The sequence below is a fragment of the Lathamus discolor genome, chromosome 4 (assembly GCF_037157495.1).
Source record: "Lathamus discolor isolate bLatDis1 chromosome 4, bLatDis1.hap1, whole genome shotgun sequence".
Taxonomy (NCBI): Eukaryota; Metazoa; Chordata; class Aves; order Psittaciformes; family Psittacidae; genus Lathamus; species Lathamus discolor.
Window position 1 is genome coordinate 2282610 of NC_088887.1, and position 27946 is coordinate 2310555.

At 40.4% G+C, this 27946-nt stretch overlaps 1 long non-coding RNA gene across 2 annotated transcripts in view; it reads right to left on the bottom strand.

The window, feature by feature from the left end:
• Nucleotides 1-27946, bottom strand: part of LOC136012907 (uncharacterized) — a 309517-nt gene that overhangs the window by 37445 nt on the left and 244126 nt on the right. For both annotated transcript variants that reach the window (XR_010612062.1, XR_010612061.1), the window contains exons 7-9: nt 17854-17986; nt 13777-13907; nt 2419-2530 (exon numbers count right to left, since the gene is read on the bottom strand). This is a non-coding gene — a long non-coding RNA (uncharacterized LOC136012907). The remainder of the gene's footprint in view (nt 1-2418; nt 2531-13776; nt 13908-17853; nt 17987-27946) is intronic.

Consider the following 27946-nt stretch of genomic DNA (forward strand, 5'->3'; position numbering starts at 1 on the left):
CATGTGAGGGCAGAAGCAGGTAGTTGGTGGGTAGGTGTAAAACCTACCACCAGGACAGAGGAAGACCATAAGAAAAACCCCAAACCAATAAACATAACATCCCCCTCAAATGTCAGCTATGCAAGGCTGATGCAAAGAGTTAACCAATGTACAGGGGGTTAGGGTTAAGCCACTTGCTTAACAATGTTACTACTTGTGACTATCCTCCCTTTCCTTAGCCTAAGCTTTCACATAGCTATGGTACAACACTGGGTTTTGCCACCTGTGAAGATGCAGACATTGCCCTTTGACAGCAGTTGCTGGGAGAACACGACCTATTCTCAACTAATCTTTTCTAACAGGGTGAAAAGGACCTGTTATGCAAAAGGTTTCCCCAGATTTATGCCTCAGTTTACCCAGAAGGACAAACATGATTGCCAGAAGAAATCTAAAAACTAGCTCAAACTCATAAATGACACCAGCTTAAACCCTTATCCACTCAGCAAGTCACTGCAGGAAGTCTACAGAGGCTTTTGGTGAAGGCTAAGTAAGATGTTTTCGACTGTAACCTCTTAAACTTCTAAGTACTCTTGTTAGACTGCTACATAAACTTGCCAACTAGTCTTAGGACATCAGTGAAGATATTCTGCCAGGAACTGGCTAAAGCATCAAGGACTAGGTTTAAGTGAAAAGGGCTTGCTATAAAGCATCAGCCCAGCCTCACCCAGAAAGAGGTGAAAATCACACTGAGCTTTCTCCTGCTTAATCAGCTCATTTTTTAACACATCAGACATCAATTAAGAACCATGGCTTTGTGAACAGTGAAAGACCCAAGCAAGGCGTGCGGCTGAGTCGCAGTACCTGTGGTTTTCTTTGGCTTTGTTGTCTGATGAAGCAACTGCTGATGTAGAAGCAGGTTGCTCATCTTCTCCCCCAGTGACAGTGTGCCACAGTGATACCCTCCTCCCTGGCAGAGCTGGCAGGATCTGCTAGGCAGCATGGCACAGCTCCAGGCGCTGCTAGCCCTGCAGGTGAGCTGCTCCCCATCCCTTCCAATCCCTCCCTACCCCTTGCTGCTGGCTGACCTTCATACTCTGCTCCTCCTTCCTGTGTTAGTCAATCTGGCCAGCTATTTCTCTCATCTCTTTGTCCTCTTGCCTTTTTTTCCTTTCAGGAATATCTATTAAAACTAACAAAATCATGTGCAAAATAAATACGGTTTAGGACTGCCCAGTGCTTGATATAAACTATCTCTCCTCCTCTCAATTAGATGTCCAAAAGCCTTCTCATCTTACTTGACTCCCCTCTCCCAAGCGCAGCCCTCAGTCTCCAGGATTACAGAAAGCACTGCTTTCAAATGAGCTTATTTACATGATTTTTAAACTAGCCAAAAGGAAGAAATCCGGCCTCGAACCACAGCTCCACTGAGATTAATGGGCCCCTGGGCCCATTCATGAGTTCATTTTTAGACCTTCCTAATCTTTCCACCCCTTTTGTCCTGGCCTTCTCACTGCTTAATTACAACTCCATACAGGCCAGTCTCATTTTTTAGAATATCATTAATTTTCATTGTAAAAGACCGGTTTTAACTCCCAGAAGTATCTGTGGGCAGTCAGAAGAACCACAGACCATGAGAGTGTGAAAGGTATACTGGCTGTGGAATATAGCGCTTCATAGCCTACAGCCACGTGTGGCCCCTCATGGGAAGAAAAATGGGAGCAAGTGGACAATGGCCATGGACATGCAATTGCCTGAAGTGTAATGGGGCATAGAGTTAAAAGGCAGTTTGGTTTTTGTTTGTTTTCCTCTTCATTATAATGTCCCTTAATTGCTTAAAAGTCTTCAGACAGACTGGTATCCCAGGGAAACACATGGGTGAAGGGAAGACAAAGACGTGGGTAGCTAAAACCAGAAAGCTTTCCTTCAGATCCCTGACAACAGTTCCAAGTCTGCTGGGGAATAAGTAGCTGAGGAGTTTTGTAGCTCTCCTTACTACTGAAGCAGAAGTAGTGAAGCAAAACTCCAAAATAAATTAAAAAGAAATAAAAAGATACTTAATTTTAGGGCCTGTTAATTCCTGTTTTATCTAGAGGTGATCAGGCATTTTCTGAGAGGTTAAGAATTATTAAGCTGCTCACCACTTGTTGAAACTAACAACCCCTTCCTTGTTTTTCCCATTTCCCCCAAACTAGGAACCTACAAATAATTCAGCTTCCTTTTGATGGCTGGGATTGCCCTGGTGCAGTATTCAAATCTCATGGTAGACTTGGATGAAGAGACATCGCACACAATGTACATACAGGCTTTCACACTTGGGCAGTATTGGTCAATGAAACTGAATACAGACTTATTGTATTTATTGATAACCCTTTAAATTATTGCATGTTTCAATGCTCCCAAGTGCTAAGAGAACATAAACCTAGCATCTTAAATTATTACCTTTTTAGTGGAGACAGAGCCTCACAGTCTGCTTCTGGGGTGCGCTTTCATAATCAGAGAATTTCTCTTCTTCGGAATTAAAAAAAATCTGAAGTTTAATAACCTGGCTAGCCTAAAATAGAAAAAAAAAAAATAGAAAAAGTATTAACAATGTATTAAAAACTCTCCAAAGTTTTCAAAAACATTGACTTCTTCTTAAAACACGTTTCCCAACGTTTATACACATCTTGGGCACAAAAAGCTTGGGCCAGATACATTTTCCTGTACCCCTCCCTCTTTTCACTCTCTGGATGCTGACGGGCCAGACCATGAGCAGATTTTCACCCTCACCCTCACCCTGCAACAGCATTGCTGTTTTAAGGTGTTACTGTTCCTCACTCATGCTGCTTTCTAGGGCTCCATCACCCTCAGTCACCCAAGCGCAGAGCCCTGCTCCTCACCTCACACCAGGTCTTTGGTGCTGAGCTGTCAAGCTTTGGCCACAGACCCTGCTGGGGGTACAGCAGGTACTACCACGCACCTGCAGAAACCCACCTTTGCCACCACTGCACATGCTTTAGCAGCACGCAGATTCCCTAGGCTCTAGAGATCAAAACCTGTTCCCTGGTGCTCAGTGACAGTGAAATCGGTCCATTTGAGCTGGCTGTCAGTGACCTCTGCATGTTATCTTCAGGGTTTTAATTAGCTGCTCACTATAAAGGCACAATTCCATTCCCAAGTGGCACATATTTTGTCTAGGATCTTATGCATTAAATATTCCGGCAAAGTCAAGTTCCTCCCTTGAAACCTGGAGATTCCATTCTTGACCTAAGAATAACTGAATTGCACAGGGAATATCAAAGGGATAATGAAACAACCTGCCACCATGAGTTAAAAAATAAAAACATTATGAGAAATGCATGCATTTTTCACATTTCTCTAATCTAGCTGCAGCCCTTAACGCATTTACCTTTACTGTGCTTACTGTGTATTTGAGCGGCAAAGTATACACAGCTCTTCTTGATCTTCTTATTCCTATGCCATTTGTGCTAAAAAGCTAGGCAGTTTGTGATTTTTTGCTTCTCACAGAGATCAGTTTACCAATTGTTTTGAGTGGCAAGATTCCCATTTGTTTTGATCATTTGGGCTTTATTAGAAAATAATCACGTTAATTCCAGGTGGATTTTACTTGGTTTACACCTTTCAGTCCTAAACTTTGTGGTTTTGTCTTAGGGTTTAAGCTGCACTCAGATTTTCTGTTTCACATACATCACAACTTCATAAGTCACTGTAAACTGGCATCTGCCTTTTGTATTTCAGAAACCTACACGGAATTGCCTGGTTAGCTAAACTTTTCTCAGTCTCCTGACTTAGGAAGATGCAGATGCCAAGGAACGCGCGAATCAGTCTCAGATTGCTCCATACAGCATTACAGTGGGAGTAGGGCATCTCCCCTGAATAGTGTGTTAGTTTGGGTGTGCTCCAAGACAACAGAAGGACCAGCATCATGGCTTGCCCTGTTACATTGCAACACCACAGTTCTGCTAATGTGAGCTTCTCTTTGGCAGCAGATGAGCTGCCTAAAGCACAGCTTTTCATCAACACTAACTACACTTGAGGCAGTCCACTGTGTGGATACCTCAGGTTTGACATTTAGAACTGTTGAGGACATCAAAGTCCCGTTGACATTAAAGGTGAATCTACTCTTAACAGCGTAGTAGTACACAACAGTAAAACACTCAGAGAACTAATTTTCTAAGTGTCTCAAATTTGGTACCCAAAATAAATGGCAACTGGTGACTCCATATAGTGCCCTAGCTATATGTCCACGAAACAGGAATGACTGCATCCACAGCATGAGACTGCGGCTTCAGGAGAGAGAGTGAAGGGAGCACTTGGACATTTGCATGGAAAGCCACGCAGCAGAGAGAGCACTTAATTGTTTTCTTAACCTTAATAACAAGCAACAACATAGTGCAAATAGCAGAGAAGTCATTTGTGCTCTAGACTCTATGCCAGGCCTGTCAGAATGACAGGACATTTTGGCATGATCTATTAAAGCCCAGACAGCTTTTAAGGTGAGGTGGAAAGTTCAGCCTCCACAGAAAGCAATTGTTCTTTGTCACCAGAGAGCTCAGAAGGAAAAATTGTTACTTTAACCTGAAAATCTGAGCTGAACTAGAACCATACCACCAGAAAGACTGTTTGCACAGTTCTGCTTTCATAGTTACTGTCTTTTGATAGTTGGATGAGAGGGTATTAATGTGCCGTGGTGTACAAGGAGCCCTCTACAATTTATCCACTTGACTTCTCACATCTTAGCTTCCCATCTGAACCCTTGTAACATTCTTAATCAAAGGTCACAGAAGACACTGGTACACAGGCAAACCTTATATATGGCAAGGCAAGGTTATCTACACCTGATAAATTCAAGCCCTCTGTAGCACTTCAGATTCTATCAGAAGAGAGCCTGGACTTGGGGATGGTCTTAGTTGTTTTCAAGCAAATTCTTGTATCTACTTATATTCACACCCTGTATATACACACACACACATTTACATATAAATTTATACACATGTATTTACACATACATATCTATTTACATATTTTAATTCAGTAGATTCTAAGAAGACCACAGCTACTTACCCATTCATTTTTCCAAGTAACTAAAAAGCTAGCATTGGAAAGGGAAAAAAATAAAATTAATGCTTCCCATTTCCAATTCAAATGGAAAAAAAAAAAACCCAAAAAAACCCTCCCTTTTACACTGCAAAAACTGAACAAGTCATTTTAAAAACAAAAAACTTTTCAAGCGTGTTTAGAAATGTCCATGGGAAAGACCTCGTATTTCATTCTGCCCTAGCTTTTGCTGTCTTGCTCAATATGACAAAAGTCACCAGCAAAAGAACAGGAACAAAATGTTCTCTCTTGGAGGACAAATCCTCTAGCATCATCGCTGTGAGCCATCTGCCATGCATTTTTAAGCATCGTGCCCCTAACATCAGTATTAAGTGGCCGCAGGAAAGATCTTGCAGGAAGCACTCAGCATCCCAGGCTTTTATCAGCAGATTGGACCACTTCTGGAAAATACAATACTAACAGCCCCATGCTGGGGTGAATCTAGTGACAATGGGCATGCATTTTGAAAGAGGGTCATCAGCGGGTGTGGAGTATTTTATAATGCTGCTGACTGAGGCCTTCAATTACGTTTAGCATGCGAATACGTTACATTTACTACCTGAGGGTTTAAAAAGAATTTTAGCCTTAAGGGAAATATTTAACTGATAGCGAAAATGAGGCACAGAAAAGGACAAAGAATCCCTCCAGCTTGCTTGCCTGGTTCTGGTAGACCTGCGGGGAGAGAATAAGGCACACAGGACTATTTCCTTCATTTCCATGTAGTGCATGGTTTGGTACATAACCTTCCCTTCAGCCTCCACCACACTGTTCCTCTGAAAGAGTCACGTCTTGTCCCCCAAAAGCTGAGGTTAATGGCATTACTAATATAAAGAGTAAAAAACTACTAATATAGAAGTAAAAAACCTCTGCACGATACAAAAACCTCTCACAAATGATAAAACAAAACTCTCTCCAGCTGAAATGGATAAATAATGGGAAAAATAAGCCATTTCAGACCAAAATTCTTACAATGCCATGCTATTAGGAAAAGTAATAAAAAGCTTAAGAATATGCGGTGGCCTTTCAAGTCTTTCTTCATGCCCAGCTCCCCTGCTGCAGCCATTCTCATTAAAGGTGAGCTTTTTTGTAGGCTGCTTTTTTTAAAGGCATTTCTGGTATATTTATTCCAGAGAAGAGTATTTTTCTGTGCAACAGTCTCTTTTTTGCCTCTGTGTCCCCCGTTGCTGAAGCGATGCTTCATTTTCCCCTCATGTTTGCTCTTTTTTTTCCCCCTTCCCTCCTTTGTTTTTGGGTTCATTCTGGCTTGAATTACGAAAATAAAACTGCTAAATCCTGCTCAGTGTTGTTATAAAAATGTTTCATCTTGTATTCTGAAGTCTTGACCCTATTGTAGCTAAAGGCTCTTTTCAGACCTATGGGGTGAATGTCTTCCAATTTGACCTTCTGTCTCGTATGTGCTCTTTCAGTAACATGATACTCGAGCAGAAAAGGCATCAAGACCCACTGTGGGATGCGGAAAAGATAACCTTACGAAGTGAGTTTCTTTCAATTGCCTTTGATTATGGGTGATCTGGGGACACTTCTTCCTTCACAGGATTATCGAGTGTTGCAGAGGTTCTCATGTCGTATGTATGCATATATAGACACAAAACATGCAGCTGTATTGAGACTCACATAAAGTGTGTTATAAAGCTCTGACGTATTAACAGCTGAGTTGCTGAGTTCATTTGCACCCTGTCAAAGAAAAATACTGTTTCATAAGCACACGCAAAGGTTCATAGAGGGATGTTTCATCCTGGGAAGTTATCTGAGACACAAGCAGTTTATTTCCTTCTTTTCCACACTTGCCCCCATTCCCAGGAAAAAATGTTTTTACTCAGAAGGATAACCTGCCCGTGCTGCATCCTGTCCTATTGGTAAATACTCTGCCTTTGAGCCTGAAGGAGTTCTCACACTCATCTGGCTCTAGTATATCTGTTTTCTAAGGTAGCCGCTACTGCTTTGAGAGGGTGTTCTTTGCCTATTTAAAACCTACTTGTTTACTCTTTTAAAATCGCACGCTCAGAGAAGGTTGAATGATGTAGGTTCTTTTTGCTCCTGTTCAATCTTCCTGTAATCAAAGTCTCTATCTTCCACACAATGCAAGAAATTTAAATGCTGAAAAAGCATAATTCTTGAAATAGTCTGAGAGCACAACAGTTATTAGGTCAACGTGATGACACAGCAGCTGGTTTATGGCTGCCCTGGGGAAATAATTTCTCTGGAGACACATCTTAACCTTCCAGCACCACACTATTCATCCCCAATTTACCCAAGCTTTCTGCAAACACTAGCTTTCACCCCAAGACAATAGTAACCTGGTTGACCTTTCTCTGTTCCAGCCTAGAGCACAGGTACAAGCACTCTGACAAACGTATTTTCTTGGGTTAGAAATAAGGGAATCGGTCAAAGACCAACAATCTTATTAGTTCCCTCCCCTCTAACAATGAAGAAGGTATATTAGTGGCTAAAGGACAGACACGCTTGATAAAATGTTTTTCTTTCAGTGAAGTTTACAATACCTGACTGCCTGAACTGGGCAGCAGTGTGTGAAAGCATTGCCGAGTTTCTTATATGCTCCCCTTTATTGCTGCTGCTGGTGGCTGACAGAGCTAATATGGTTAAAAGAAATCTGTTTTCAGCAGAACTTTGTCTTCAGCAAGACACAAAGCATGACCTCATAGCAGCCTTCCAATATCTGAAGGGGGCCTACAAGGATGCTGCAGAGGCACTCTTCATCAGGGACCGCAGCAATAGGACAGGGGGTAATGGGTTTAACCTTTAACAGTGGAAGTTCAGGTTAGATATAAGTTCTTTAATGTGAGGGTGGTGAGGCACTGGAACGGGTTGCCCAAAAGAGTGGTAAATGCTCCATCCCTGGCAGTGTTCAAAGCCAAGTTGGACAGAGTCTTGGGCAGCATGGTCTAGAGCGAGGCACCCCTGCCCATGGCAGGGGAGTTGGAACTGGATAATCTTAAGGCCCTTTTCAAACCTAACTATTCTATGATTCTATGACACCAACACTGGCCTATATTCAGTAACTGATGTAAAATTTGCAGTTCAGGTTACTGTTTCTTGTCATGGACAAATTCAGTGGGTGATAAGGGAAAGAAATAGAAGAAAGGGAAAGGAAGGAAAGCAATGAAATGCCTACTTTTGTTACAAGCTTACCCTTGCTCTAGTGAACAGCAAAATGTCCAAGTGTTTCCATTACCTGTGACTAGCTTTCAGAATAAAATCCACCATGACATTTTCCATGTTCAAAGGTCATCACCGGTTGACTCACACAGGCAAGTCACAACAAGCCAGCTTCTGTTACTTATTCTTAACACTGGTGAAATAAGTGCTTTGCAAGAAAGAATATGAAGATCTAAGCGCAAACATAATTCTAGTTCTCCAGATGAAATGAGATTTACTGTGTGAAGGAGAGAGAATACTTTCCTGCACCCTAAGTTCCTTCCTGATCTACTTAATATTGATTCAAATACTATAAATGCTTACATCCGTTGCTTTTGAATGGAGAGATGTTGACTGTCACTCAAAATCTCATTAAGCAGCCAGTAGACATCTCCATTGTAAGGAACAAGTAATGCCATCAAGCAAATCTGATAACTTGTCAAAGAAAAAGCATACGAGACATGCAAGAACAGCGTCCTCCTTCTCTGTGATAGAACATGACTCATTATGTGCTCCTTCTCCTTTGACACACAAATGCCTTTGTACTCTCAAAGGGAAAGGGCAACAGGGGCAGAAGGAAATACCTGAAGAAATAAACCAGACAAAAGAGACAAGACGTGGCAACACGAGCATATCTGTATTAATGTACACGCTTTTTGATCAGCTAGTAGTAAGCTCTGAAATCCAAAGGAAGCAGGTGACAGGGCTGATGAGTAGATGAATAATACCTGCTATCACAAAATGTTGCATTGCAGAAGAGGATGGCAACCCGTTTCTTGCAACCAGTTAACTGGGGGAGGTGGAAAAGCAATCTAAAAAGAAAAATAATATGGGGTAATCATTTCCACACCCAACCAAAACCTCACGTCGGGTGCTCTGGCAATGAATACTACAGTGATTTGATTTCCAGTGTAAATTACTGTTTATATATCAAAATAAAAGAGTCCGAGCTTTCATACTCACTAATAACTTTTGCATGTGCCTTTCTGTGTGCATGTGTATATAGACCTAAATATGTGCATGAGTGCATTAATATGTGAATACCCTGAATACACATAAAGTTGGGATAGGAAAAACTCTCCTCCAGACAGCTGATATCATGCACATGTAAAAGCATGTGCTTCTTGCAACCTACAAGATAACAGAGTAAAATCCAGAGGAGATGAAGGAAGTTGCAGATAAGGAAACTGGTGTGCTATGCATAGCACTTGTGTGACACAAGGCCTGTGCGTCCACAGCTGAGACCAATGCAAAGTGTTTCAAGATTTCAATGTGTAAAACAGCTCAGACAAAACCTCTGAACATGGTGGTTGGGGCAGACAGTGGAGCTGAGCCATCTACAGCATTGCTCTGTTCTAGACTGCACTAGTACAGCTGTATTCCCAGGGTGGGAAAAGCCTTAAGACCTTCGTAACTCTCCGATTAGATTTTTAGTGGCTTAACTGATTTCACTGTTGCAGGCAAACAGCAGGGAGCTTCTCGTGCTGTTTTCGTTCTTGGTTTTCTCTAATTAACTCATTGGGCTTTTTCTGAAGGAGATGAAAAATACTCTTGGAATGTATCTTAAAAAAAACCTGATTAACTTCTATTCCATTGTAGTAAACAGCTCTGATGCTCAGAGAAGGCTGCAACCTCCAAACGTGTATCTCAAATTACCTAATAACCAGCTTTTACAGCAACCTTTCCTTGAGATGAGATGTCTTACTTTTCATGCAGACTTAAACACATACCGAGCAGACAACTATCTAATTTCTTTTCAGTAGGGTTAATTTTCTGCTGCTTCAGCTCCTTGAATTATCTTCCCAGCCATCACTGGTGCCAGCACAAGGGGAGAAACAGGAGTGTCCTTTGGAGTTTGTTTCTTCCGAAGAGCCCCTTGAGCTCAGCAGCACAAGTGCACCATCACATTCCTCTTGGGCTTGCCAGGGCCGATATGGGTGCATACAGCCATCCACCCAAGCACAATAACTCTATGCCCAGCATAGCTGGTTTTGCCTTCAAGGTGGCAATGCTGTATTGCGGAGAGAAACCTCTGCTATTTCAGTAATGGAATTGCATCACTGTGCCTCACAGGAAAGTAGATCTCCTTCTTCTCACATGACATAAGTGCTAGAGAAAAGCTAATCCCCAAGTTCCACAATTCATCTGAAAAATGAAACTGAAACGAACAGAGATGATGAATTAGAAACTTTAAGATTTCTTCTTGTAATGAACTGCCACATTGTACGTACCACATCGCCTGTATTTGGAATGCAGGCCAAGATAATGATTATTTTTAATTGAGTAATGGGAACTGCTTATGACTTGAAGGCCAGTGCTTTGCTGTTCTGGTTTTGTAGCTAGGCACCTAAATAAGAAGAGACCTTAGAAATACAGCTATAGCAAGGATGGGCAAATGATTTCAGATTGTACTGCCAAAACGCCCATGTCACTCGCACTTGCAATGAAACAGTTAATAGGATTGCAGGGCCCTGGTCTAGTCTGAGGCTTTGTTTTATTGTGCTTATCTGAGCTACGTAATTTTCTCCTTTATACCAGAACCCCCCAAATGTGTTTCCGGCTGCACACTGTAACCTCACACTGTCAAGGTATTAATAAAGGTGTCGAGTGCTTTAACCCTGAGTGACCAAATCCAATTTTCTGCCCTGTACAGAATGTTCCTCTGAAACGATGCAAGGAAATTTAATGTTATTTAGCCTGAGGCTGAGAAGCAACAAGAGAATTAGCATGCATGTCACCGTGTTCAAATCCCTATAAAAGTTGGCAATTGTATTTGCAAGTATAATTCCAGACTGTCCAGGGAGATGACAGACAGGCAGGTGCAGGCTAGCCTGAGAGGAAAGCTGCTCCAAGGCAGCACATGTAACACGAACAGAATGAATCTCCCCTCTTCCCTGGAAAGATTTTAAGGGCATGCTTTAATGACTTGCTTGACATGACCCTGAGTATATTAAGGAAGAGAGACAGCAGACGGCAAGCAAAGTATTAGCCTGAGCATCTTCTCCAAGTCTTCTCTTTGCCAAGGCAGCAGCAGCATCGCTGTCCCCTGTGGAAAACTGGGGAACTGAACACTCACAACACAATGCAATGAAAGAAGTGCTTTTACTATAAAAACTCAGGGGAAACACTGATGCCACTGGAATTCAATAGCGAGGAACAGCTTTTGTAGCTGGCTGAATGCAGGAGAAGGCTTGACAGAGGCCATTTTGGCAGAAAAACTAGATGTTACGTTCAGTGTATTCTGAACAAGTACTTGGCACACAAAATTAACTCAGTTGAATATATTCAAGAAGCAACAAGCTGTGAAATGTGTGTTTAGATTAGTAGACTGACAATAGCAGCCTCAGTCAAAGAAAGGACCACCTAGTTTTTCTCGGGGCTGTTTCTCCTGTTTGGAGGCCTTAGCTAGCTTGTCACAGACAGTTTATACACAGTTCATGTAGTTTATTTTCCTGTGATGTGCCCATTAATAATGGCAGGGCTGATTTTCCAGTGAAACATTTGTGTTATTCAGAAATTAACGACCTTGATAAACCTCAGTAAAAATTATCACTGCAAAACGTGGTACATTTCTGCTTACTCATCTCTCTAGCGTTGGTTTTTACCCCTGAGAGAATTAATGCTATGCTTTTAACCACCGCTGTGGTTGAAAGGCATCTCTGCTGTCCCTAGCACATAATCTCTGCAGATCTGGAAGCCAGGTACAAGCAATGCGTTACACATTGACTTTTTGCAGTGAAACTTATCTCTAAGGAGGAGACAGTTACAGTTCCCATTAGGTTTCTCCAGCAATCCGATTTGTTTGGCTAACAGTAGCTAATGGAACAAATTATACATGAGATCAAATATTCGCTCCAGGCTATAGCTTACAATAAAGCTGAATGTAGCCATATATTGCTATGAGAGTCTAGGAGCTCACGCCCATACAATACACAGTCTGTACGACAGTGTAACATGGGGATGCTGCATGAACCTTTTTTTAGCGTGGGAATATACAGTGCGAAGGCAACTTGATTCATGAGACTGAACAGACACAGGGAGGGATCTCTAACCAATATATTCATAGCATGAGTTTGAGGAAATTATACTATTAAAACAATAACTGAAGCGCATGCATTTCCTACTTAACAGTACCCTTTTTCTTTAAATGATGTAGTTCTGGAAATAGTTTCTTGTTATGTGAGAGAGGTAAATCTTTTTCTTCATACGTTTCCCTCAAATTCTCCAATGCTATCATTAGATACATCTCTTCTAGAGCTCTCTCTAAGTAATTAGCTAGACTACAAGAACTAGCTACAGCTCCACTTTCAGAGTGTATTTTGTTACATGTAAAATACAATACAAAGTTGCACAAGCTTGAACTGTGCATTGGCTTGTTTTCCAATTTCACTGTCTCTTTACAGTGTTTTCTATAACTTGTTTTTACTCAATGGTATAATTGACTTGAGGTACCTCCACTCTTTCCATGCACCTTGGAAATATCAGCATAAAATCTGATATCTAAAAACCCCAAAACAAACCATCGCAGTGAGACTCCACATTTATTCACAAGCTTTTTGGGTCTTTTCTGGGCACTTATTCAAGTCCTGAGACTTATCTGCGTGGCCACTTGCTTCAAGGACATGCCACAACTTCTCCCTTCGCTATGCGACCCTGACACCTGACTTCAAGAAAAATAACCTGCTATTTAAAAACATGTGATACAATCACGGGCTAGCAATGATTGATTAAACATAGGCCTGAATCCTAATGAATTTCAAGTGACAGGCACCTATATTTAACACTGAGACACTTACTCAGCAGTGCTTAGCAATATGAATCTGAGGTCTGGATCAGGTTGCCATTCTTTCAGATGCCCAAACTTAATATCCAAATCCTCTTCGGCTTCCTCTGATAGAGCCACAGCTTTTTAGGATGTAAATTAAATCTATTATGAACACACTGACCTGCCCTAATACTAAACGCTTAGCACAGATTATTCTGTCCAGTATAGGATGTTCACACATTTGACCCAATTTTAGTTTATTTAGGTGATTGATTACTACAAGTGGATCCATATGACAGTCAACAAGATGAAGCAAAACAGGCACCAGTAAAAAATCAGTGCCGTTTACAGATTTGTAATGACAAAATGAAAGAATTCAGGCAACAGTCACCATCTTATCACTTAAAATGCAAAACATTAAGTATAAAAGCAGATCACAAACCCCACAGAATATTCAGGACAATGCTTCTTCCAAGGAATCCACTGGCCCCCACTATTATTGTCATGCCATTTCATGAAATAGGGTTACTTAGCACTCACGGCGGGTTAAAATGAGAACAGAAAATGCAAAAAGTAGTCCACTAACAAAAAACCCATTCACTCCATTAAGCCGAAATTCAGTTCCTTGACTGGAAATAGCTTAAAGACAGTATTGAATCAAAAAGTAAAACCAGACTTGACTACCTCAAACAGCAGATGCATTACTGAAAACTGCCACGCTAAAGTCCTCCATAATCTCAGCCAATGGCCAAACTCACCCGTGGTGCAATTCCTTTGACTTCAATAGAGTTGTGCTGGCAACCACCTCAGCTGTACTTGGCCCTTTGCCATTATTTATGCAAGGCTGTGCTGTGTGTCTTCTCTTGATAAATGCCAGCACTGTAGAGCTCTGAGAAATAAAGAAAGAAACATTCTTCAGTAATCACAACAAGGCGAGAAACGCAGACACGCAAACTGCAGCACAGCAGATAAACAAGACTTTACAGCTGTGCTATAGACAAGTGCTTAGCAGAAGCCTTTTCTTGCATTTTAAAGAAAAATGTAAATATCATAAATAGCACGAGCTTCTTTTGAGCAAATTGACAATAATTCCAATCTTTCATCTTTGCTTCGAGTCACGATTTCTCAATTAGAAATAGAAGTGAGGGGAGACAGATACTGGCTGACTTTGTATGTAAAGCCCCTGGCTCTGAGTTCAGCAGACTTCAGGGGGTGTAGGAGTTTCCAAAACACTGTTACAGCTTTAAACACTGAAATAGTTACCAACGCTGCATTGGGTATGGAGTAAAGCAAAAAGGCTCAGAGAAATACAACTGTCACTTTACATTCAGGTAACATGCCCATCAATTACAGCCACCAAGGGCTTTATAAAACCTTTACATACAAATGTGAAGGCTCTAACCTACTGTTTTACTGGATCTCCATACACATGAAAGGCAGTAGAAGGCACGAAACAGCCCCTACATGGCAGGATGTGAGCAGCATGTAAGGAGCGCAGCATGTAAGGAGCGCTGCGTTGGCACACAGACCAGCTGAGGTGTAATAAATGGAAATTCCTCTATTAGCTCCCTAAAGCCACAATTTTCCATTTCCTATATGCTGGAGCTATTTTAAACAAGTCACTCTGGTGTGGGTATATATGTGTGCATGTGTATGTATCTCCTTATGACCAATTTACCTTCTTCCCCATTTATTTGAACAATAATAACTTAAAAAACTAGATGTCAGCTGGAGTCAAGGAATGCATACCTACATATCATTCTTTTGTCTGATTAAAGACAATGGTTAGCCTTGTACATTTGCATACCCAGTGAAACTCTCATGCCTTCCTGACATGGTCACCGCCTCATTGTGCTAAATGAAAATATGCAAAAGCCTGGCTTTAAAAAGCAAAATAACAACAAAAGTAAGTAGCTGTCTACTCCGTATCGCTTAATACCACACAGATGAGTAGTCTGCTAAAAAGCCACTTGTCACACCAACTGAAGACAAACATAGATTCTATGAGACTATATGAAGACACATTTCAAACAAGGAACAAGAAAGGCTTGAAGCAAAAAGTTACTGATATCTGATGCCACTAAATAGATAGATTGCCTTAGGCAGCCTGTTTAAGTGCTGCCTCAGCTTACCCATTTGCAAGTAGGAGATAATATCTCCTTACCTGAAAGAACAATTTTCACAGGAAGGCAGAAGAGTTTGCGATGGAAAAGACCTTTGGAGGTTAGTCCGTACTGTCCTGTGGTACTGTCTGTTAGCCTATCTGTTACTGTACTGTACTGTAGTACTGCCCTACTCAGAGCAAGACCTACTTTGAAGATCTCAGATCCAACTTCCGAACTAAATCAGGCTGCTCAGGGACTTACCCAGTCACGCCTGAAGTATTTCTAGTGGTACAGATTCCTCAGCCTCCCTGAGCAACCCGCTCCCATTCTTTATGAATGGTTATTTTCCTCAATTATAAATGGGAATTTCCTGCACTGCAGCTTCTGTCTGCTCCCTCATCCTGTCACTATGGCCCTCTGAAGAGAACCTGGCTCTTTCTCCCCTACAGCCTCCCAGCAGATAGAAATAAAAGCTCCCTGCCTTCAGCTTTCCCTTCTCCAGGCTGAACAAAGATAACTCCTGCAGCATCTCCTTGCACACTCTCTGCTCCAGCCCTGATCAGCATAGCAGCCTACTGCTGGATTCTGCCCAGTACCTCAACCTGGGGTTGGTACTGGGGAGCCCCAGTCTGGGCACAGCACTCTACATGCAGTCTCACTAGTACCAAACAGAGGGGAAGAATTGCCGTTCTCAGCATTATACCAATAGCGACCAGCCTCCAGCTTGACTTCAAGGTGCTAGCGGTCCTGCCAACTTTAGCTTAACCACTCCAAAACATATTTTGAAGTGCTTAAAGCCTCCAAATAACTGCAGAAATTGTTAAGTAGCATTTATGTAAGAAAGAATGACAACTTGCGCTATTTTATTCTGCCCTAAAGATTTACTTAGCTAAATTATCAAAATTTGAACTTTATCTGACAGAGCGTTCCCGTAGAGAGATGTCAGAGACCTTTTAGCAAGAATATATTTATTATCACAATGTACTTACATTGCTACCAGGTGGAAGATTTAGGCAGAGAATAAAAAACTTAATTCCATCATCTGAGTTGACAACTGAATCGCTTCTTCTTATTTAAAAAGAATAAATGATAAGATGGTATATATAGCTAAAGAGCAATTCAGTATTTGTGTTTTCCTTCAACTGAAGCACAAATCCCTTTCTCCTTCTTAATTTCGGAACTGCTCTTTCACCAGATCGTCCATCTAAAACATGGTTATTTATCCCTGCCTTAACACGATCATGCTATAAGCACAACACAATCGCCTCACTTTGTTGATGTTCTACGGGGCGTTAAAGGCGGTAGCAAGAGAACCCAATGCTGCTATTGCACTGCGAATATTTCTTTTTCTATGTGGTGCTCTCCTTAAAATCTCTAGGTAGCCAAGATGGTGTTAAATTACAGATGCTGTCAGCAGAAATGTAATGTGGCCCAACAGTATTTAGCATCAGAACATCAGAAGTGGAGGACAGGTCAAAAAACGTGCTGCACATCCCACAAACCTACTGAAAGCAGCTCTTCCAAAATAAGTATTAGCCTAGGAACTGGGCTTTAGGAACTCTGAGCTTGCAGCAGACAGGCTAAGTAGCTTTGCTCTTTCTCCCAGGATCCAGCTTTCGCATCTGGCATCTGAACAGCACCATTCTCTCTTCCACTAGCTTCCTTCCAATAGCTTCTGCTCTAACAACATGCAGCTATTGTTAAAAGGTATTTGTTTATTTTACCTCCTTTTTAATAAGCTCCTGGAGAGCTGGCTTGTTGGGAGTATTTCAGACAGGTTTGCTGTTCCTATTACATTAAACACATGTACATTATCCTTTATCTTCTGCAGACAAGGATGCACATCTGCACTCTTACAAGCTTTCTTTCCAGGGGCAATCAAGGTGTTCATATCTGAACTATGTCAGATACGCTGCCTTAGCAAGTGAGCTGCTCTTCTGGCTGATTAATGCCATCCTTCTAGAGTAACATAATACTCTATAATCAAACACAATTTTCTACCATATGAGTTTCTGGACAGACTAGCAAACTAGTATTTTACCTTCCCAGTGATTCTGAGAGAAGTAAATACACCTTACAGTCTTTGTCCAAGTATAGTTTTTATTTTTGATGACTATATTAACGGTGTGTAGTTTAAAAACATGTGACTTTTTAAAGTTCAACTTTTTCGGGTTTTGACTTCAACAAGGGAAACTCAGATTAAGTATAAGGGAAAAGTTCTTTATTGTGAAGGCAGTGAGGCACTGGAACAGGTTGCCTAAAGAAGTGGTAAATGCTCTGTCCCTGGCAGGGCTCAAGGCTAGGTTAGACAGAGTCTTGGGCAATAGGGTCTCGTGTGAGGCATCCCTGCCCGTGGCAGAGGGGTTAGGGAAATAGATGAGCTTAAGGTCCTTTCCAACCTTAACGATTCTATGATTCTATGACATACATGAGATTTCCTGGTTAGTAAATCTGGTCTCCTGCTATTCCAAACAAGGGTTTGCATACAATCCTGCTCATATTAGGAAAAAAATTCTTCACAGAGAGGATAATCACGCAGTGTTAAAAAGCATAGGTGAGGTCCTCAGTGATACGGTTTAGTAGCGGTCTTGGTAGTCCTGGGGTAATGGTTGGACTTGATGATCTGAAAGGTATTTTCCAACCTAGTTGATTCTATTATTCTAAATATATACAATTTTATTTTACATAGATTTGCTTTTTGAAGTCCTCCATTACCACTGAAAGGCATACCTGAAGTTTATCTCATCTTCTGGAATCCAGCTCAAATGTACTCAGAGGCACTGATGAAATCTGTTTCTTGTGCATAGTTCTTTCACTTAGCTCTTTGGTTTTATTCTTCTCACTCCTTTTCTTCACTTTCCTCCTACAACAAATGATATAAATAAAGGAATTTCAGTGTCCTGACAAAGAGAGAGACTCCCAAATCATATCTCCCTCTCCTCTGTTTTTTTGGTTCACCTTCCATGATGCAGAAGACCAGGACTGTCACAAATGTAGTCTTCTCCATAGCAAGGCAGAAACATATTAATGGCTGCCTAAGTCTTTTGGAAGTATTTTGCCTGATGCATGCAGCTTTTCCATGGCCACAGCTTAACTGAAATTGTCTTCTGTATGTGCTATAGCTACAGTCAGACTATAAACCCCAGTTCTGGTGAGAGGAGGAAGTCTATGCTCAGAAGTATCTGAAACTGAGGAACTGCTGCATCTAGCAGGGAATGAGGAGATTTCGCTAGCACTTAGGCTGATGCTTGTTGAGAAAAATGAATCGATGTAACAGGAGAGTAATCTGTAACACAAAATGGCTTTTACACGCTAAGGTTTTTAAACTTCGTAGGAGTGGGGGTAGCAGTTCAACACTGCTGCAAGTTCAAAACAACCACCAAATATTGTTACCTTCTGACAGATGCCAGTCCACTGGGCTGAGTAAGGTAAATTGGTCTCAGCCCAGTTCTCACCTGAAAAGTTTTCTTCATGAAAAGCTTCATACTATAAATTTGCACTAAGCGGTGATTGTAGAAGAGACAAAGATTGAGTAGAAATTTTGGGCCACATCTTTCATGCCTATAGGCAATCCCTCTTAGTCATGGCTGAGATAGTTTTGCTGAGAAGACAAGACAGGGGTGTTTATCTTCCCTCCCTGTACCCAGCTGTCCTCTGGAGAGGAGCAAATAGAGATGAAATGCTTTCCAGACAGAAGCTAGTCAGGTGAATTCATTTTGCTTCAAGCTCTTTTTATATGCTTATATCTCAGGCTACGTTTACAGGGAGATGCACACATTTTTCAATATATAAGGCTGTTATCGAAGGTGTCATGTGAAAATTTTACCATTTACATGCAAGACAGCCTAACAGACAGGGGCAAGCGGGGAGAGGAGGGAAGGTTTTAAGTATATCAACACAAACCAAAATTGTAGAGGTATCATTTACCTTTCCACAAGCACTAGACCCCAAGAATTGGCTTTCCAGCCTTTGAACGCTCTTGGAAGTTTTATTTCGTGCATGACATGACACCTTATCTGCATGCTCATTTCCAAGTCTAAGATTTTCACGTCTTAGCCTCACAAGGTGTTTTAAAATACTGATTAAATTAATATTTCATTCTCTAAGCTTTTTACTTATTTGCTTGCTCAGCGGTTTGCACTTTATACTTCTTCACATACACACACAATTAAAATGCATGAGAAGGGACGAAAGAACTGTAAAGGTTATTTCTTTGGCGCTCCTAGTATTACCCACAATATTTCAATTTAAATTTAGGAGGAAACTCTTACTTTTCCAAATTTCCTGGTTTATTTTCCAAATAATAAATGTATTCCTTATCCAGATGAGAAATAAAAGGTACAAAATTTTTTTTCCTGATTATTTTTAACCCTTTGCTGTTTCTTCTGCGTATTTTCCGTTCTGTTGTTGTTTTTTTTTTATTGGCACTACATACACAGAAAGTCCCAAAGACTGCATAAACCTTCAGCTTCATAGTAACCGATTTGAAGCATTCAGGATCCAAGTACAGGAGATGAGGGAGCAATGGGTAGTCAACAGCAGTAGTACAAGGTTAGGACAAGAAAGCATTTGAAAAGCAAGCAAGGTGCATAGAAACTCTAGTGAAAGAGCTGAGGCAGAAATGCAGCCTGCATATTGAAAGAGATGAAAATGAAATAACAAATCTGTAGCACTGGAAGAGCTGTAAAAGAAAGATTAGTCCAAAACAGGCTGAAACACAAACAGCACAATAAGTAGTGTGTTTAACCAGAAATGCCTTTTGCCAGAAGTGGGAGTTACAGAGGAAAGAGTATAAAATAAGATGATATCATGGTAATGGAAGTTAGGAGGAAAGAATGACCTAGGACCTAAAAAAAATTACCAACAGAAATGAATGCGGTGACAAGGCTGCTACTCAAAGGTGATTGTCTCATTTTCGGTTTGTAAAAGAACGCCAGTATTAACGATAGAAGTTACATGTACAAGGAATGGCAAAATTATATACAAATTTCAAGGTGAACTTTTTGAATTAACAGGGCATGTAAGGAGCTGCAGCAAGTTGATGTGCCAAGCTTATTAGCATTCAGCAATCCCTGCATGAACAACATTCCCTTTTGTACTGTGAATTCAAACTTTTACAGCTCCTAGGATGATTCTATTCGAAGTGCTGGGTTGCTGCTTTGTTTTATTAGTTTTAATGGATAAGAGAAGTTGAAGAGTAAAGGACTCGCAATCTAAACAAAAGCTATCTAAGAGGCTCCTTGCTAAGGCCTGCATGGTGTTATTTATAAAGCCTGTTTAGAGAGGTAGAAGACAAAAATGTTCAACCTGCAAGACCATTCTTAAATCCTTGTCAGACTGCAGATGAATGTATTTGCTAGGGAAACATATGCTGGTCAGTATGAATAAAGCATCCTGCATATGTAAGAATGGGTATCTCCTACGTAGCAAGTGCCAACTATTAATGCAGGAAGCACAATTTGCCTCCTTTGGCACAAAATAAAAATCGATCCTTTTCATGACTAATTTTTGTTAAAAATTGGATTACCTTATCTGTTTCCAGAATCCCTATTTTCTTTCCTTACAAATACATGCTGACATGTGATAAAGCACTGAAAAGATGCAAAACAATCATTTCAGGTGCTGTTCTATCAGTGAATGATACAATTCCCAAGTTATCAGATTTCAAACTGATCCTAGTCCTGTTCTTGCTGTATGTATCAGTGATTTTACAGAACGTAGGTGTAACCCATAATGTATTTCCTGAAAAAGACAGGGGGCAAAAGAGAGAGGTTACACATTCCTTTTACTGCAACATTCAGTCTGGTCTGAGCAATGGCCACAGAAAGTATCTACTGGTTTACTAACCTGTTTTCAATGCTCTGAGCACACTAAGTGATGCTGAGATCTTCAGGACATTTCTGTGTTCTGAATAGGACTTGTTTTGCCTGACGAGCCTTTGGAGGCAGGCTATTTATAAGCACAGCCGAAAGGCCCTGAAGCAGATTTGGGCAGGGAAGATTTTGGTTGTGGTTTGATTTTTGCACTTTACCCATGCATATGATGACCTAATATTGTTATGAATCAAACCTGTGGGTTAAGCCGCTTGAAAACTATTGGTTTAAAGATGCGCAGGCTGTGGATTCTTTATTATCTTTGGATAACCTGATAAGACTACTGCCTAACAGAAATATCCATGTCACTATTTAAGCATATTAAATCTGGTTTAAGTGGTATACCTTGGTCTTAAATTCCTGCTGCAATTCATTACCTCCAATCACAGCATGTAATAACCTATTGTGCCAATTATACATTTTTTTTTTATTTCTCATTTCTCTGCAATTCATCATTTTTATTTGATTTCAGGTATAAAATGAAAAGTGCCAACCAACAAAATTACTTAGGACCATAACGACCTAGTACAATGAAGCTATTCATCACTACCAAATCTTACCCTATACAGATCATACAAATAGTTTCAATTAATAGCTTTACACAAGTACAACTGTAAAACATACATTAAATGCTGTGCCCGATCCTGAGGACTGCTGAGTTTGAATTAATAACAGTTGGAAGTCTTTTATGTCACTCAGTCCAGATCAAGAAATAGGACTGATTCAGCCAAATCAGAGCCATTTAGTAAAGTCCAAAAGCCTTTATGCATTAAATGTCTCACAGTTTAGCAGAAATACATTGAATAACTGTGGCTCCTAAACTAGAAATGCCAGTTAGGGCATGCAGGGAGATGAGAAGAAGCGCTGAAGAAGAAGAGGAAGCTGACACCAATCATTTGATACTCTTTCATGATACCATTTCCATACTTGCATAACTATTTGCAATTTACATTTGTTAATATCAATGGAAGAAGGACAGCCATAAGCAAAAGGACAACTTTAAATACTAGAATTACCTGCTGAAAAGCACAGAAAACCCTCCTCTTAGTATTATTTAGAACAGACTCATATACATGTACTCGCTTTGTTAATTTTGGCAGCAATTTGGTTTCTTAAATTGCTCCTGTTACCAGATTCCCCCACAGATTCCTCATTCGCAGCACAGGTAAAGAATTTATTATCTTCTGCTGAGATGTGCACACAGTTAACATACAGAAGTCCCAAAAAGGAGATAACAGAGGCAAGCACGACAGGCAACATCTTACATACGTATTGAATTGTCCCCATTTCCAAAATATCTTAATAGAACTATCTTAATTGAATAGAAATATCTTAATTGAACACTACACCACTTAAAATGAGGTGCCATTCCTAGAGGTATGCCAGTGAAATTGTATCTCAGTTCACTGGCTGAAGCAACCAAATACACCTACCGCACTTCACGAATAGGCGTTACTTGATGAACAAAATCTCTTTTGCAATAGCATTCTCATACGTGGTTACAGAACACTAAATAAGTAGCTATATCAAACACTTTCATTTTTGCTTCACTTGGATGAATTACTTAATATTACACTAAAGCATTAGCCAAGAACATATTTTCATTGCAATTACTAACACCCCCCCCAACTTTTCCTTAAAGATATTGAACACCGTCTGTATCAACACTTCAATTTGCGTTAAATAGCATAGAGCACTACAAAGCCCACCAGCACATCAGCTGCACAAAGTATTTCCGTATCAGCAGCGTGCTTTGTAACCAATGAATTAAGATTTTGCAACTTTATCTTCTAACATTTTCCACATCTACTGAAAGACACCAGACAAAGCAAGGCATATTGGACTGTCAGCATTTAATATGATGGCCACGATTTACACTGTGGTTGATTTAACATATTGTATTATACTTTTGTGTAAGCTGTTCTGTCTCTTTTTAGTGATATAAATGACCACAATCTTCATGCAAGCACTGTGCCGCATGAAGATTAGGTTTCATACGCACATGTAACTTAAACTTGGCCAGGATTTTTTACAGGCAAACAAGGAAAAGAACAAGCCTCTTCTCACAAAGTTTTAGTGGTGACCTATCAGCTCCAGTAAAACTGTGACCATGACTTCAGAGACCTTAGCTAAATTCAGAGGGACAGAGCAGGAGAAAGGAGAGGGGTTCAGATGAACAGCCAATGGTTAGGGTGATCAGCTGAGCAAGTTTTCACACCTCCAGGTACTTGTGTAATTCAAGAGTACGAATCTTTATCTCATACCTCCTGTCGTGGTTTAAGCCCAGAAGGCAGCTCAGAACGCAGGGCACCTCCAAGGAGGGAGTCTTAACCGTCAAGCAATTCCGTAATCTAGGCTATTCTCCACTTTACTGAAGGAAAAACATAACCAAACCAAGAGCAACCACCCCACCCCACCCCCTAGAACCTTCCCCTCCCCAAAACCCCAACCAACCAACCAGAAAAATCAAGAGCTATCTACTGCATCCCATTACAAAGGGTAGCCAGGTAAAGAAATCTCAACGTGCATAAACATAATGTTGATTCTCATCTTCTGACCACCTAATATTATGATCACAGTATCATATTTGGGTTTGGGTTTGAAGGGACCCTATAGATCATCTCGTTTCAACCTCTCTGTAAGAGACACCTCCCATTAGACTATGTTGCCCAAGGCTTTCTCCAGCCTGGCCTTGAACACTGCCAGGGATGGAGCACTTAACACTTCTCTGGGCAACCTGTTCCAGTGCCTCACCACCCTCAGTGAATAGTTTTCTTCCTAATGTCTAATCTAAATCTCCCCTCTTTTCAGTTTAAAGCCATTATCCCTTGTCCTACTGCCATATGCACTTGTAAAAAATCTCTCTCCATATTTCCTATCAGCACCTTTAGGTTGCTCTAAGGTCTCCCCTGAGCCTCCTCTTGTCCAGGCTAAACAACCCCAGCTCTCCCAGCCTGTCTTCATAAGAGAGGTGCTTCAGCCCTCTGATCATCTTCCTGGCCCTCCTCAGGAGTCAGCTCCAAGAGGTTCATGTTCCTCTTGTGTTGGGGTCCCCAGAGCTGAAGCAGTACTCCAGGCAGGGTCTCACAAGAGTGGAGTAAAGGGGAGAACCACCTCCCTTGACCTGATGAACTATTTCTAAAATATGCATATCAATGGAAATCAATGATGTTCTGAAGGTTGCACTCATGTACTCTGTAGAAGGTAAACCTGTTCTATTGACATGCAGACTGTGCTAGAAAGGCAGCTTGATGGCGTCCTTTTATTTGTAATGTGCCCATTCCCATTACTTTGATTGAAATGAGCAGTTTAGCTTTTTGTCTGCATGACCCTTAGGTCAGCATATCACAGTTTGCAAAGCACAATGCACTTGCCAGAGCTTGTAATATCAATGTCTCATGCATCAGCATTTCACTGCAGTCATCTCTCATCAACATCGTTTTTCCTTCTGTGTTCTCACCCAAAGTTTCTTTGGCTTTATGCATGTGCTTGCATCACAGACTCCACAATGGAAATCTATGGTGATACATGCTCAAAAGAAAATAAATAACCGATGGATGTAGGTTTTGTGGATTTTGATCAAACAAATGGGAGAAAAAAACCCTCAAAACAGTCATCAAATTAAATAGAAGCATCATGACAGAAATCCACAACTTGATTATTCCACAGGCAAAATCAGGACAAGCACACTGGCATGATACTCTTTTTGCTTTGGTCAAACAACCTCATCTCTGGAGTTTACCAGCAGAAAGTTTACATTAAGACCAATTACATCGAGCAACTTACATATGTTATAAAAGCCCATGTGACAGTTCTAGATTGCAGTCTGTATGCTGGGGTACACTCTGTCTTTCTAAGATCTCTGCAGCTATAAAGAGAAGTGTTTGAGTGTATAAACTGACCACATGACATACAAGAACTGGGCACCAGAGTGCCAGTATAAGTCTATTGGCTGACTGATGTTAATTGTCAGGAAACACAGGAAAGCAGAATGCATCTTTCAGTCTTTCCACTCTCAGATAAGACAGGCTTAAGCTCTGTGTCTGAATTTGAGGGAGTAAAAATTAATTACAGAATTAAATGTTTTCCACAGTATAGATCCCATCATAAAGAAGAAAATATATACACAACACTTTGTTTGAGTGTGACACCACACCTGCGGCAGCAACTTTGCTGTATCTTTAAAAGATACTCTGTGCCAGTAACTGTCTTGTAGCAAAACGCTCTGATTTTCTGATCCTTCTTTTCCTATACGAGTCTTTAGAAACAACAAACCCGCTTCACACAAAGAAAACGTTATCAATGAATGGAGGAAGAGGACAAGAGAGCCTCAACATCCTGGTTTATGAGAAGGAGTGGACAGGCTCCGTCTTTAACTAGAGCTCATAACTATTGCTCACATATAATAACAAGCAAACAAGCTCACCTCCTATACTTATAACCTCAGAAGCAGGCTAGCATGACTACACGAATCCATTTAGAAATCCATTTAACTCTGGTGCTAGCTATAAATACACACAGTAAATTTTTATCTGAGGTCAAATATCACTGCGAGTTTGTGTAGCTGTTGATATGGTTATAGCATTACAAGTCTCCACAAAAACATATTGCTAGCCCACCACCCAACTACACATTCAATGAAAATCAATACTAAACGCAGGTGTTAGTCTTCAGTGGAGAGTATTAGCATGATTGCTGACCTGTCACTGATCTGAAATAAGAGTGTCATATTGAAACAGTGTTCATATAAAGTAAATTCATATAACTTTCATTTCCTTTATAAAGCATACTGGGTAATCAGACCTGGAGTTGAAATGATCTGTGTATTTTTTGAACAGGTACAAAAAAGATACTGGTAACATTTCTTTCTTAACTCTGTTAGGGTACCCTAATATAAAAGGCACTATATGAAGCTTTTAGCAAACTTATCTAGCCCTTTATATATGAAAAAGTTCACTAAATTCACTGGGTAACAAGAGCAAACAAAAGCACCTGTTTGTCTTGACCATGCATTTTGCTATAACAATGTTGCCTTTTTCCAGATGATTTTAGAATTAAAGTTGCTTATGATATTCTACTATTTAAAAAGAAATAAATCCAAGTAATGATGGCATGTCTGTGAACATCACCCTACAGCAACTTCTGACATTCAAATACCCCTAAAACTCTATGCATGTGTGATACATAGATATGAGTGATTTATGAATTTGAGGGTTAGTGATTTCAAAAAGTAAACGCTTTTAACAGTCCTCGGTCTATAACCCCTTATCTGTGCTGGTGAATGTTTGAATATAACACAGGTTAAACTTAGTTATTAGAAAATCCTTCACAAAACAAAGGATGTGCATCCAATTATTTGTAAACTAAGAAAAATATATTACAGATCTGCAGCACTTGAGAGCACTTCCAAATAACATAAAGTACAGGAAATAAATCTAAGTTTGTAAAGTCGTAAACCCTAACTATTATTCTATCAGGATTTGAAGCACAAAGGAATTATACACCTTCATCCCCTAAAGGTCAGTTTGCATTTCGTCTCTTTCAACCAATTTGTTCTGGATTTACAAGACGCCTGACAACAATCAGTACCTTTGCTGCTTATTAATCTTACTAAGGCAAGAGCAACCGCAACTGATGTTTCAGGAAGCTGACTGAGGACTGCAGACAACAGGAGCCAAAGCCCCATTCCTTCAGAGTACATCTCAACCTCTCAAAGGCACCATAGACTTCACTTTTGTCTGAAGCATTAAGCAAAGATTAATGTGAGAGGCAGGATGTTAGAGCTGATGGGAGTAGTAGTGCTATCTAATACATAAAATCATCATTAAGAAACAAAAGGCAAACAGAAGTGGTGCAAACAGAAGCGGTAAAAACAGAAGGCTTGAGACATTTAAGTAGGTGCATGTTAAATTATTACACTAATCCAAACTTTTCAACCTGTTGCACAATGTAAAATGTGAGATATCTGGGCAGAGGTAAGAAGAGGCTTTCTTTTTTTAATCCCTGAAAAGTACTTGTCCTATCTCTAATGACTGACCTTCCCTTTTGTCAAGAAAACGTCCAATAAAAAGAATAGACTGCTGGGGGTTTTCTTTGAGGGAGAAAGAAGAGGACTTGAATAGATGAAGATGATCATGTTTTGAAGTGATGGTGGTGGAAAGCTGTATCTGAGGAACTGAAAAGAAACCTTGGTGAAAAGATGATGTTCTTCTATAATCCAAAGCTTGATACACAGAAGCTGCATTGTTCTCCAGGAGGGCAGAACTATCCAGTGGCATGGCAATTGAGATGCTGAGGGGTTTTCTGTTTTAGTTTTGTGGGGTTTTGTGTGGTTTGGTTTTGTGAGGGATTTTTTTCATGGCTTTTTTTTTTTGTTTTTATTGGGTCTTGGGTTTTTTGTTGTTTGGTTTGAGCTTTTTTAATTGTTCCATTTTGCTTTGGATTTTAATAGCAGGTGGGAAGTGCTTGCTTATGCATCTTAGTAATGGAAAATACTTACAGGAAGACAGATGCACAGTATGCTTTAAGAAACTGACTAATCAATTTTTAAGAGGGTTTTTATCCTTTTGTCAAATTCACAGATGTTCGCACCGTCTTGCTCATCCCCACCCTGAAAGCTTTCTTAGTTCATTAACCATGATACTAAAACTGACAGAGGAAAGATTGCTGATGTGCAGTTAGCTACCTGCTTTGATCCAGGATCATTTCTTTTTAGACAAAAGAATGACAAAAACTGGTCATACAACTTGACTTGAGAACGCACAATTTGTGATACACTGCAAATAACCACAGAGACACACAAATCACTTGAAGATGGTCAAAAGCTGTGGTCAATGAATGGCTGTCTCGAGGTTTAATGAAATGTTTGGGGAGCACATAGCTATAAACTGCAGAACACGCAGATAACGTTTGTGTTGTGACCTGCTTATAGACTTCATGGAGCCTTCCTG